The 13,961-nt window shown below is 41.2% G+C and overlaps 1 protein-coding gene across 1 annotated transcript in view; it reads right to left on the bottom strand.

Moving 5' to 3' along the window:
* adarb1b (adenosine deaminase RNA specific B1b) overlaps positions 1-13,961 on the bottom strand; it is a 127,691-nt gene that overhangs the window by 28,316 nt on the left and 85,414 nt on the right. Inside the window, exon 3 of the mRNA XM_083921667.1 lies at positions 13,622-13,657. The gene's annotated coding sequence lies outside the window, so the exon portion shown is untranslated. The remainder of the gene's footprint in view (positions 1-13,621; positions 13,658-13,961) is intronic.

Here is a 13,961-nt window from a genome sequence, read left to right on the forward strand (position 1 = left end):
TATTAGTTGCTGTATATCACAATGCAATGTCAAAAAAATAAACAAAACAGCAGCCCAACTGTGTTGCGGCATTATTAACGTCATTACGCCATGCTTTTGTTCTGATCCTCGCGCGTTATGTTAATTTTGCAATTAAGGTTTCAATAAAATGAGAAAAAAAAGAATTCCTTATATTTAAAGCCCACAGGAGTAAGTAAGCAAATACAGGCTTTACCATGTAAAGAAGATTTCAGCCATGTGGCCCGGCCCTACACTACGTGTAATTGGGGATGACAGAATGGATGTGGAACATGAAGACTGTTAAGTTTACTAGCTTATTAACTGTTAAACTTTATGTATCTCAGTATGGATTAGAAGCTAAGCTGAAATGCCTACAATACAAATGTAATAGACTTTCCCCCAAAACATGAAAATTTGTCAAAACTGATACGAGAGAACTGCAGGGGTGTAGAGGTTTGGAAAGAGGGGAGAATCAGTCTTTTATTGTGTTCCAGACTTTAATATGTGACAGTTGGTCGTTTATCATCATGGACCGCTGATGGTAAGAGAAGGGAAAAGGTGGAGAAAGCAGAGGCAGAGAGTATCAATATGAAATTTTTATTTGATGGGTTTTATGGGAGATTGCATTTCAGACGGCTGGCAGAGTCAAGGTTCATAGAAGAGTGCGAGGAGAGAGAAAGGGAGAGGCCAGGTCTTAAAGGCCAGGCAGGAAATAATGGTGTGCCTGCATGCGAGGAACACACACTTTTGTTTGCAACACACTATACATTATTCCCTGCTGTGTGTACATAAAAAAGCTGTAAATCAAATTTTAGAATTCTGCTTAAATGTGAAAACTCCCTGAAGCATTTTCCGTCTTTAGATTCTTTAAACCCACACACACCTTTTTACTATCAAACGTATTTCTCACTCACTCTCTTTGGCAAACACACCTTAGGCTGGCTGCAGGTGTGGTCATATATCATCAGATTGAGTGGCTATGATTCCCCCAGCACCAGCAGAGCTGGGGAAATGGCTGCCCTCGCTTCCTGTGTCCGTCAAGACCAGAACGACCGACTGCTCAGCCTCTGGGTGCCACATATCGCAGACGGCCGACATCAGTGACACACGCACACACGCACCCACGCACCCACGCAAACATGCACCTGAACAAATGCAGAGGTAGCTGGACAAAATACGTATTTTGAAGACCACACTTTTTCTGCTCCCCAACCCACCAACCACATGCAACAAACCCATCCATGTCTCAGTTCTATTCATCATCCTATGTGAATTCCAAAACACGGTTTGTCAGACATTGTTTAAGATGTAAAATGAGGTAAGAACCAACAAGTTCTACCTCCAAGGAAACCAGATGCAAACAGCTCCCTGTAATGTCTTTATATGGTCTGTTTTAAGCTGCGCAGCCCAACCGGTGTGGAGTTTGACACATAATAAAGCGAATGTCAGAAAGATTAGATAACGGTGTTGTTGTCTGGCATAAGACGAGGCAGGAACATATTTTAAAGCTAGTTGAGTCAAAGTCCTACTGTATTTCTCTGAAACCTATTGGTATTTTGTGGTTTTCAAATCAGAGTGCAAAATAAATGCTATGAATTATTTTGCAATGTTTTCTGAACTCTGACATTTTCATCCCTGGTTGATATTGGGGTCACATTTCTGCATGTTATGGCTTTTCAGGTAGCATCTGACAAAGCTGCTTTATTTATCAGAAGAAGACTTACTCTGCATTCTTTGGTTGTGTGAAGATATTTATTTACAAGCTGACTTCACAGTTTGATTTATTTGTGTATTGAGCAGAGAGTTCCTGTGTTACATATATTATTTTGTGCATCGTTCATCTTGCCCCAGGTGTTTGACATAAAACGGAATAACACAAAATAGACAAAACAACAAAAACACACATTAAACTGATCATATTTCTGATTATTTAATAATGCTTTGAACTTCTTTAGCCTTGCTATAATAAAGTAGATGATTATCTGGTGATAAATAATAACCTGGTTTCAGACTTCTGAATCAATTGTCGTGCCAACTGATCACTCAACAAACAATTGACCAATCAGAGCTTTGTAGGAAGGATTAAAAAGTGTAACTCTACCGATGTATGCACCCAAGCCTGTTTACAGGTCTTGGGGAGTACTACTATGTGAATAATAGGTAGTATAAGTGATTTCATCGAGTTGCATGAAATCGGACACTTTCGAGTTACTTCAAGTGACCCTGTTCTTTAAAACAATTGAGAGTCTGACCGGTTATAGGAGTGCAACGCTTAATCGGTATTTCCATAGGCTGTATAAGAAAATGGACGTAGCCTCTCCGTAGCCTCCGAACGGGGCCCGTTCTCTCAACTTGATCCAATCATATTCGCTGGGAGCCGCCATTTTGTCAGACTTTGACTCCTCCTCATTTCCTCTTAGCAAAAAAGGGCATTGATGTGACGTTGGAGGGAGTGTGTTCCTAAACCATCTGTTACTACAGTTGATCAAAGAGCAAACCATCTTGTCACTGATGGTAACACCACCACATGAATGACTGCAGTCCAGGTTGATATGTCGGAGTTAGCATGCTAATCCTGACAACTAGCCCCCGGGGCGAATTGACGGCCAGGGGCTAACTGTCACTCAAGATTTATTATTCATAAACTTTAACTTCCAGTAAAATAAAAAGTTGCCTGTTACAAAAATATTCACCCTCCTAAGTCATGGAGATATGCCTTAAACATACAGAGTAGAATGTTTTTTTCCCCAGGCCTTAAATAGGTTTAATTTTGCTGTGAAAACGGCCTGTTTAACATGGGGGTCAATAAGAAACTGCTCTATTGTGCAAACTACTCCTACTGGACACTCGGGAAACTGCAGTTTTTGGCACTTTCTTATTGGATCAACCAGGAAGTCGCTGTGGCGGGGGCTTGAATATTTCCTATACTGTATTGCTAGCCAACATGCTAGATCCATGACAAATAGTGACAGAAAGATTGCAACAAGTAAAGGCTGATACAACTATAAGGGTTTTGTTTAGGTATACTCTTAAATCAACATATTTCTTGGATCGTTGTGAAATACAATAAAGTAACTGCAAGCACTATTGCTAACTTTCAGCTGGATGGATCCATCACTCACTGCTAATACAAAAAAAAGAATCCTCCTCCTAACGTTAATCAGATAACATGAAGATGATGTCAGGCTGATTGAACAAAGTGAAACAGGTTAATTAGTTGAATTGGGCAAAAAAACATTACAGCTTTCTAAAGAGTGATAGGATGATTAAAAAAGAACAAATAAAGAATAAATCCATAATCAACCAATCACAGTCGAGTAAACGACTTAATTGGGCGATTTAAAAATAACACAAGTAAGTAGTAAGTAGTCTAAATGTCTAGTCTCCATTGCCAGAGGAAAACACCTCGTTTTCTAGGAGGAATGGTTGAAAAGGAAGGAAAACAAGAGATTTGTGGTGGTTACAAAAACCAAGAACCGGAGTAAAGAGAGGAGAAACAGATCGAACAAGACTGAAAGTCCAAAATGAGGAATCGAAGATGAGGGGGAGGAGGAGATGAAAGGAAAAAAGAGGGGGCAAGGAAAGGAAAAGGAACAGGACAGAGACAAATGGCCATGGGAAATGGCCGGTGCAGGAGAGCCCACATATGAGACAGCCCTCTCAGCAGCCCTAACACAGACTGATAGGCCCACCCGGCTGTGCTACCACTCCAATCCATTCCAGTCTGATTCTTCCCTTATACTAAAAAGAATAAGAGGAAAAATCTCATTTTAAAGCCATGCCAGGTCTATCGAACTCACCAGAATGCTGTATTAGAACAATGTATTTTATATTGTTACTGTAAGGAGGAACGCAAAGCCCTATTTGTTATTTAATTAGGGACCAAGTTTAAGAAATTAGAGACTCATTTCAAAAGATTTTTCCCTGTATGATATCAGTACAGAACCATGAGGAGTTCTTACTTTCGCAAACAACCCTGTAGCAAACAGGCTTTTAGTTTTGCTCTCTGTTACGTGTCGTTGTGTTGCTTCAACAAAAAGACTATGCTCTACTTACTCCTTTGGCTTGTCTCTCCACTCTTCTGACTCAACTCACTATTTCGGATTTATTCTGATAAATTTCACTTCATACTTATATCAAACCCAGATACTGTATGTATTAGATCTTTGATCTTTGAGTGTGACAACGATTGCATTTTGACTCCATTCCTTACTTCTTAAAAGCATGCATTTGACAATCCTATGTGGTGCCAACATGGTCCAGACGATTTCAGATATTATCTATTTATATGATCTACTGTCATGCACAACATTAAAGTGGAGTGGAATGGAAAATAAAGACATAGAGGGATACAATGAGGAATTCAGGGATCATTGTTAACTGTGCATGTATGTGGTTAAGTAAGTGAGTGCTACTGTCGCAATCCCACAATCCCATTACTTTTCCCAATAAAGCTTTGGCAGTCCAGTGATTACCCCAAGAAAGCACGAGAGAGGAAGAATCTTAATGGAAATGGGATCAGGGGTTTTCTGTGAAGTCAGAACCTTCCTCATTCTGCTCTCCCTCTCTGTTGCTTCTTCAGGTGATGTCTCCAGGCGCTGACCAGGTAATGCACCGTAATGGAGTACACGTGTGGACGATGGTGGCTTAATGGAGAGGGGTCGTGGCACGAGGGGAGTGCCTGTCGTGCTGCCTGATTGAAACTGATGGGCCAAGGTAAGGGGGCCACGGATTACGGCCACCCCAACATGGCCCTGCCTGTCTCATCAAACACACACACACACACACATGCACACACACACTTACCTGAGTCCATTATTCAATTTGGCCCTTCTAATGACCAGTGAATTAGGCTGCCAGAAGCGATTTGCCTTCTGAGCCCTACTGCTGGACGTAAATGGGTTTCTCCACTCTGCATATTGAGTGGCAGCCATTCAGACACTGACATCCAATCAGTGATTTTAGCTCAATGAGCTTGGATGAGGATCTGAGGCAATGAATGCTTGATACAAACAGATACGAATCAAAGGTTCACATAATACTGTAGAAGTGTAAACTGTGTGGTACTACTGACAGAACACTAACGCGCCAGTAGAAATATGATGTCCTTCATCATAAAACCGCATGCCCTCACAATAAATGGCACATAAAACATTGGCCCTTGGCTAAAACGTAAGGCCATCAGTGTCTCAGGTTATTGATGAAGCAAATCTAGACACCTGGTTGGTATTTATGTTTGCTATAGACAGTAAAAAACATGGGCTTAGTGTCCCAGATTGAGAAACAAGTCCTCATTTTTTTTTCTCCCTACAAGGCCAAACTAAAGTGTCCTGTTAATTAATCAATAGCCAAAAAAGTCACAAACACCACGATGCACCGCCTCAGTTTTATCTTTTACTTCCCCAGATTGGATTCTGTCACAATTTAATTATTTTGCTTTTTTAAATAATGAATGTGTCAAAAAGACAAATCATATATTTTCGGTTAACCTCAGTTCCAGGGTCAGTGTCATCCTCCTGAATTTGGTATTTTAAACTAAGCCGTATGGGCCCATGTCCTTGTCAGTTAAGCAGCTCATGTCTTCAGTAACAGTTTTGCTTTCAAACAGAAGGAGCTAGCAGCCAGTCACAAGAAACATGCTTATAAGCATTATTCCCCTTCTTTTGACGACTGTCAGTGCACACTTTTGTAGAAGAGTAGCGAGGTTTGCAAACTGATAGTGTAGTGTAAAGACTTCTGGCAAAGGGTGGTTTTACATTTCTCTCAGTGTGTGAATGTTGTGGATGAATGAAGCAGGTATGTGAATGGGGAATGCTGTGAGCCCACAGGAGAGGGGAAAGCACACAAGAGGCTGTACAGGCACTGGAGTGTAGAGAGAGAACTTATAAAGATTGTTTTTTGTCAGCCTTATCAATTTTCATTCCAAATTTTAAGCAGAGTTTGGGTCCCATCTGGGTTTCTGCTTACCTGCCTCGTCAGATGGTTTGTTTCACAGAACAATCTGAGAAGCCGTCATTGCAAACTGATTGGGAAAGGGAAGGTGCTTTCAAAGCATATCTGGCAGGTGATTGGAGGAACCATCTGTCTATCAATCTCTTGCCGAAGTCAATCAGGAGAAGAGAGAAAACATATTTTCCGTCGAGAAAAGTCTTCAGTGCTGTTCTCTTCTCTCAATGAGGAGAAAATCTCAAGTTTTGATAAAACTGAGAGCTAACATCCGAGCAGTAGGCTCTCGTGTCGTCCTCACCCCGTGCTATTCCCTCTACCCTCAACTGTCAGTAGCTCCTCGCAGGACGCCGATTGGTTGGCTCACTTTTGCTAGGAACACAAACGCATTACTCGGAGCCCGACTAATCAGATTTTCCTGTGACATGTGAACCTGTATATCACATGTGATCTTGTGTTATCTCGAGAATTCAGCTGCTGTGCAAGGTAATGTTTCTGCATCAGTGTAGCTGAATCTCTGCCTCATTGTTTTTTTTCAATACAAACCAGTAAAATTTTACACCCTTACCTGCCACTGTATCACACATAAGAATTCACCAACCCGATACTGTTATCAGGCGGATACTGACTAAAATAGCTGGAGCGGGTATCAGAAATTCTATGTTTACATCTTATTACCAAGAGGATACTATGTCCTGCATCAACAGCGTATCAGTAAAGTGTATAGCGGAGAGTGCAGCTGTTTGGCTGTATTTCAAGATTGCTACGGCAACAAGTTATAAGGCTACTTCCAATATCTGCAAAGCCAATGTTTCAAAGGGTGGCAGTAGCATTGCAAACTGTAAGACAAACATGCACCAAGAAACTGAAAACATGTCCCCTCATTCTTTATAGATTCCTAAGGTCCAGGTATCAGGTTTAATAAAAATAAAACTCCTCTACTTTTGCTTTCTTCCATCTTTTCAAGGTTGTTGGGTGGCTGCCTCTCCTCCTTTCACTAGCAGCTGTAAAATCTATTTGACAGCTCTGATTTATGACACAGCATAGGCACCGAGCGCCTGTAGGGAACAGAGAGTATGTTTGAGTGTGTTTGGAAGTGTGTGAATGTGTGGGTGTATGAGCATGCCCGGGCTCACAGAGGACCACCACTGCTTTGCTCAATGTTCAAGCACCCAACAGAGCACACTGGTAGGGAACTCCAAAAAACTTGTGCACTCAAATATCCAAATGTAGACACCTGTGATTGCATGCGCACACAGAACTAGCATTCATAGACTTGCTTTTGTTTGAAATATAGTGTCGGCAAAAAAAGTTGTATTGTATTTCTGATCTGTCGTTAGCGTAGTTAGCATGGTTAAGGTCAGAGGGCTAGCTTGGCTTGTTTACTATATTATGTAAATGTTGCTGTCACTCTGAACGTCCCGCTAAATTGAAAAGTCTGGCATTATAATAAAGCCTAACTTGATAGTCTACATGAAAATAAAAATAACAACAGCAAAATCCTGAAGAGCCTTGGAAACTCTTTGGTGTGCATGCATGGGGCCTTTTTTCAATGCAGCCGTTTACTTTTGGATTTTGAAAGTGTTTTTTTGCCAGTTATATCCCTCTGCCTTCCTCTGTTCGCACGCACACACACACACACACACACGCGCACGCACACGCACATGCACACACACACTCTCCTCTGTTCTCCTCGCCTGGATGCCCAGGGTGCTCACAGCTGACACCGTTTGTCACATCCAAGGCCAAGTTAGACGCACCAGGATCCCACTACGCAAGAGAGTGGATGGTGTGTGCATCTGGGGGAAGGGAAGCCTGAAAATAAATGCTGTGCAGGGACATGGATGCATCCATGTAGATTTGTGTGAGCCTGCACATGTGACACTGTCATCTAGAAGTTGAATTTCACACCTTGTGCCTTTGCTTTAGTCAGGCACAGGTGCCGTTGATGGACAGCAGAGGGAGGACAGGCTGGGGAACTTCTGCCAGATGAAAAGGGTTGTGGCAGCTGACAGAGGGAGGGAGAAAGTGTTCATACACCCTAAGAGGACGAATGTCAGTGGGAGGGGAGAGGATGGGGGAGGACAGTCTGAGCAGTAAGACAGTGAGGGCTATAATATGTTACAAAAAAGCAACATGAAGTGGGACTGAGCTCTTTCTGTGGTAAAGTTTAAAAGTTTGAAATTATTTTATTTTCTCTGTATTGCTGGTAAGGGTTTCATATTATGTTGAGGGAGTCAAATATTTACCACTATGTTTTTTCCCATTCCCTCTAAAGAAATACCTACCACATGAAAGTAACCAGTGCAAACAGCTAAACATTTCATTATTCATACCGGTCTGAATCTACACAGACAATGATTCTAAGCATGAAGTTTATCTCTGCGGTGATGAAGGGAGCCGATACAAATCCCTGCATACATCTGTAGGGTCGTGAACTGTCACTCTGCCAGATAAACACACCTTAGCGGTTTGTGCATTCTCGCTGCGATGGTTTTTCCCCTCCGTCAGTCTGTAACAGTCATTAGCAGCATGCTAATCAAGGCTAATTACACTGAAACAGGCAGACACAACTAATTTCTTATCATGACAGAGTGCCGCCGGGCCTGAAAATGTTGTGCCACTAAATAAAGCACAGCTTTTTCGTTGTTAGGTAAATGAATGTGACTGTGTTTTCCAGTTGATTGCCATGGTCGCTGTTGTCAAATTTTAATACAAGCTCTTTCATGCTGTAAAACAATGTTTCTGCCTACATGCATTAGCTTCAATTATTCTAAAGGAAAGGGAAACTTAATGAAGGAAAGAATAGTGGGGAAAGAACAGGAGGATTTTGAAGAAAGGAGAAGAGGAAGGAAAGAAAGAGAAGAGAAAATGGGAGGTCTTGTTGAAGGCAAAATCTCTTCCACAGCCATAGATCGCAAGCATTGGGCAGTGCAGATCCCCCTCTCTGCCCCCCTCTTCGAGTTACAAAAGCTCATTTTGGAAATTTTGCTGGCACGGCAGAAAGGGCCTCTGTTCCCCATTTTCCATATTTCATATACGGCCCATTGGCAAGCATCGTCTACGAGTGTCATGGCTTGGCACATTTATGAGAGATGCACTGAAGAGCCCATCACTTGGAAGATGTGCTTAAGTTCAGCATTTTGAAAGTCACTGTTCAGTGTATGGTACGACGAGACCTTCAGCTCACGAGACGAGCCGATACAAGGTACTCAATATTTAGTTCACCAGAACAAGACCAGATTTTAACACTGATTTTAACTTTCAATATGCCCCCACTCCGTCCAAAATGGCCCGCGTCACTCGCTCATTTCACAGTATACATACATTTACATGTTATGTTATTATCGTGTTTCGTGTTTGTGCTATGGGGCACTTTCTTCAAACAGTGCTCACTGTATCGTCACATTTTAATATCACAAAATCTTGTGGGGCGATAACGTCACACCCCTAGTGTACGGTAATTCAATTATAAAGCAAAGGTGAATTGGGATCGTCTACATGGTTATGCCATCAAGAAAAAACGAGTCCTACAGAATATAAAACTAACAGTTTAAATCACAGAGTTGCAAGTGAGACTAATAATAATAATATAACCAAAAAAATATATATATTTTTCAAAAAACAATGTTACTGATATTAGGTATTACTGGTATTATTCAAGTCCAAAGTTAATATTACACTGCAGTGAGATGTAAAGAGCCATCAACAAGCTTTCAGTTTACCTGGTTATACCGGGAAAAGCAGAGGTGTTAGTGACAACATTAACCAAGGCTCAGTTCTATTCAAGTGCCCTATTAATTCCCAAGATAGCATAAACAACACCAGGACCCTGAAACTGATGCATTATATGGAATTCTGCCATAATTAATTTACATAATTTACATACATACTTACATAATTTAATTTAATCATTTAAATAAAAGTCAGAAAAATTAATTAGTTAAAAGGATACTTCGTATTTTTTGCAGTGGGGTTGTATGAGGTACTTATCCATAGTCAGTGTATTCCCTACAATAGATGGTGGTCAGCATGCCCCCCACCCCCCAGTTTGGAGAAGCAGACAGGAGTTCTGGCGCGGAATCAACTGCTATTGACAGGAGCATCAGCTAAATGTATTTTAGAAACATAAAAAAAGGCAAAAATCATACAAATATCAGCTTTACCTTGCCGTCAGACAGCGGTGTTTAAGACGCTGTCTAATGCTCTCGTCATTTTAGCTCACGTGAGACAGAAGTTTCTGCTCTAGGGCCGCCTCAAACGGTTAGTTGCTTCAACCAGCATCATTTAGAGTGAAAGAGTAACCTCTGCCATAGTTTGTTAGTCCCTAACTCTTTTGAAACACAAAAGTCACACGATAACACAAAATAACTAAATGTTCCTAAATTGGGTAGAGAATGACTGTACTTAATTATTCAGGTACCTTAGTCAAAATATTCAGGTAATTACTGTAAATTGGAATGAAAAGTATGACAATTTGCACACACAACTTAAAGGTAAGGCCTTCTTGAGTGTCTGTGTCAGCTCTGTCTGTGGGTCAAACTACTGTTTTAGAACATATACACATTAGGAACTGTGTTCAGTGCTGCAGTGTGGATTAGTGGTTGATGGCTCACACTCAAATGGCTGATCCTGGTTAACCCCTGTATTGACATGTTGAAGTGTCCTTGCAAAAGACACTAATCTACACTTAATGGACTGCCCAGTCCAGTGGTGCTGCGCTGACTGCGACCCCACCGACAATAAATGGAGCAATGTCCTTGAGTCAGTGTCACATTATTCTACTGATGATTGTCTTAAGTAAGTGTGTGACCTTCCTCACAGCTAGCATTAGCTGCTAACCCAGCGGACATAAGTAACTTATCAGGAGGCTTCCAGTGAGTGGTATTTAAGTTGACTGAGAGAGCGAGTAGTGCAACATCCCAAAGTCCTGCTTAGTCATCGCTTCTCTCCGTATAGTGAAAAAGTACCACTTTAATTCCCACGGCGATAAGGGAGAGTGAAAAGGCCGGAATCAGACCTGTGTAATTCTGATGGACGTAGTCCTTCCATGAGTGAGTGGGGCTCGAGTGTGAGTCGGGGGGTCGGGGGCAAAAATGCAGCATCAGCAGTGGTGGATTTACTTGGATGAATGGACTCCAGAGTGGGGGGACGGGGGGGTTGGAGGGTGGTGGGTGTCAAAGCAAGTGGCTGAGACATGGCTAATAGTGCCAGTGAGCTGTGGCCACCTAAGTAATTACTACCTTTGCTGTTAGGCTAATCCCCAGAGCAGAGCAGCAAACTCAGGAGAGCAAAGCTTAGAGCCTCTGTGGGGCTCCCGACTTCCATTACACAGAGACAGAGATCACATTTACTCAATAGATCATTGTGGGCCTTAAAAAGCACAAACATAAAAATGGATTGAGTATATCTAAGGGTTCAGATTGGGACTGTTTGTTTTTCCGGCTTCCATGAATGAAAATGAGTGGCCGAGATCTTAAAACAAGAGGTCGTCACATCATCGAAAAACAGAAGAGGAATTTGTAACCTGGCCTTTCCAAAATTTGGATTGTTTTTTTTTTAAATAATAAACTTTCTAACACTCCAGTCAAGTCGTTAATGTTTTCTAATGGTGAGTCCCTGTAGTCTACTGGTTAAGACACATGTGCAAACAGTGACTCTCCCCATAGTTCCTGTTCATCTCTACTTTCTCCTGTTAATAAAGGCTAAAATGCTGAAAACATATGAACCGAAATGGGTTGTTTTCATCAGAAATGCTTGTACACTTAGGATTTAAACAGGTCTATATTTTTGATTATGGTCATAAGCAAAACAGAATGCGTAATTTTAATCCATGTTTGTTTCTACAACTACATATAAAAATACGCATGCAGTTTAGATGGTCATTAACTAAGCGATTGGGCTGTCAACTAAAAAGGTACTAAATATGTACAATGTATGGCTCATTTCTAGAATAATAATATAATAAACACATGTAATTAATTTAAATGAGAGACATTTCTCTGGATTCACATTTAAAACATATTCACTTTTATCTTTTGATCAGCGATTACTCGACACACAATTGTCATGACATGTCTTGACATTGCTTGATAAAAAAGTTTTTTTTTTTTCATTTTTATGTGACAAATAAAAACAACATCAAATTGCAATCAATGAACATTCTCTACATGTAAATCGTAGCAGAAAATACACTGAAGATCATTTCAAAACATACTCTACAGGTTTACTACCCACAAAAAAAAAACCCTGTGAAGAATTAAAATCTTTTTAACTATAAAGCATCGTCAGTGTCAAGAACAGATTTCAGAGCAGTCTACTGATGCTGTTAACAGCTTCAAACTTCACAGACGAGTGAAACAAACTGTTTTAAGGCAGCAAGCTCTCTTCTCTTGCCAGTTACTAAACATCACAAAGTCTACTTAGAGCCAGCTCAGCATCACTCTCTGTGTGTCAACTGCTGCTGTGAGGGTTACCTCTGCGTTCGGAGCGTTTCTTGCGCCTCCTCTTGAACCTGCGTCGGATCAGGCAGTAGTAGGAGCCTAGATTCTGTGCGCCGTTGGTAAGAAGGGCCATGGCTCGGTCAGCACTTGCGCCACTACAAAATCAACTTAATCGCTCTCTAATAGCTCTAGACTAACCTGCAGCGAATGCAACTTCAGCTGCTGGGATGGACAGGTAGACCTGTCCTTCACACTTGTCCAGTGTGTTCTGTCGACCTAATGCTATTCACAACTCCAAACACCTGCAGCGTTTCTTTGTTTCTACTTTAGTCCTTCTCTTGTATCCGAACTCTCTCTCTCTCTCTCTCCCTCCCTCGCTGTTTCTCTCCTCTGTTGACTCCATGTCTGCCCTATCAGTAGTCGGAGAGGGGAGGCGATTGGGTAGAGTGTGAAAAAGAGGGAGGGGACTAGCAGAGGAGAGAGACGTGTGTTTTAAATGGTTATGAATTAATACATTAATCAGTGTGCTTCCAAGAATACTGTTGCTGTCAAACATTTCGTTACAGCATTACGGGCTATTACACAGCTCTGTCCTGCACTCAATAGTCTGCCTTTTCTATCAATCTTGGCAAATAAAATCTGCTACAAAAAGGTTACCTTCTTAAAGCCCAAATAAAGTTTGTCCATAATCATGCAGCCAAAAGAAATCAACATAAATGAAGGTAATTTCCTAAAAAGTACATCCCTTATGCGCTTGTCAAAAGGACAGTAAAACTAAATTGAACCTCATTCTCAGTTTCGACTTACTCACAAAACAAACATGAGTCCGTCCTCCTTCCTGGAGTGGCATTAAAAATACATTTATATGTTACATTTCTTCCCTCTCTACTGAGGTACCTCACCAGGAGTGTAAGGCTGAGAGGCATATCACAAAGAAATACTCTGCCTACCTCTAGTGGTGACGTTTTGTAATCACATCTGTGAAGAAACCACATCTCACAAGCTCCACATTTTAAGCCACAAATAGCTAGCTAATGCTTAAGATGAGGACTGCAGTGGCTGAGTGATGGTCTTATTTACAGTTATGTGCTTTTGCTTGACATATGCTATACAGAAGTCTATACTAAGGCATTTTAACACATCTGTAAATGTTGTAGACAAAGACGGAAAGAAAAAATAAAAGTGACTCCAATAACAGGAATGCAAAAAGTAGAGAGAAAAAAAACCCTCACCTTTGGCTCTGTTGTGATGTCTGTGATCGGAAAAACCTGATGGCGAGAAAGAGAAGATGTTCCAAGTCAGTAAAGAGCCTAGTGACTGTCAAAATCCTGAATTACTGACAGTACATGTGTGTCACAGATGTGGTGTAACCAAGTATGTGGTAGATACAGAGAGCAAATAAAAAAAGGTACACACTAGATTCACGCTCCATTAGTGGTGATTATTAAGCCAGTTTTACACAACAGCTGGTCTATCCCAGCCACACACTGGCTGAATTGTTCCTAAAAGTGGGGTTTCTGGCCGGTCACAGACATCGTTTGAAATAATGGAATACAGAATTTCCATGAGTGT

Source organism: Echiichthys vipera, assembly GCF_963691815.1.
Source record: "Echiichthys vipera genome assembly, chromosome: 10".
Lineage (NCBI taxonomy): Eukaryota > Metazoa > Chordata > Actinopteri > Perciformes > Trachinidae > Echiichthys > Echiichthys vipera.